This window comes from Habropoda laboriosa, unplaced genomic scaffold (assembly GCF_001263275.1).
Source record: "Habropoda laboriosa isolate 0110345459 unplaced genomic scaffold, ASM126327v1 scaffold409, whole genome shotgun sequence".
NCBI classification, from domain to species: Eukaryota; Metazoa; Arthropoda; class Insecta; order Hymenoptera; family Apidae; genus Habropoda; species Habropoda laboriosa.
In genome coordinates this window covers 68,529-68,951 of record NW_017100630.1, presented here as the reverse complement: position 1 = coordinate 68,951, position 423 = coordinate 68,529, and positions in this window count along the sequence as shown.

The following is a 423-nucleotide window of genomic DNA, read 5'->3' as shown; positions in this document are numbered from 1 at the left end:
TGGCAAATATTGTCTCTTATAAAATTGAATGAACTTTTTTAACAATCTTAATATCGATTCTATATTTTTATTGTTATAAGTAAAATGGTACACTGTACATAAATAATTATCCAAGGAAATATTATTTTGTAGAAATTAAGTAACTTAATTTGGTTATAACTTGTTATATTCTTAATAAATTGAGCATCTTCAATACATAATATGGAAACATAAAAAATTTTAAGATATTTTGAATAGAATTATTACATATTTTAATACTTACTGTTTGCCTTAATAATTAAACATAGTTAGTTTAATTACTACTGTCATATTATAAAATATTACTAAGTTTTGTATTATTTTGATATTGTAATACTTTTTGCATTATTACAGTGTTTATATATCTTATGTTGTATATAAATTTGCTTTAGTTATGCAATGAAG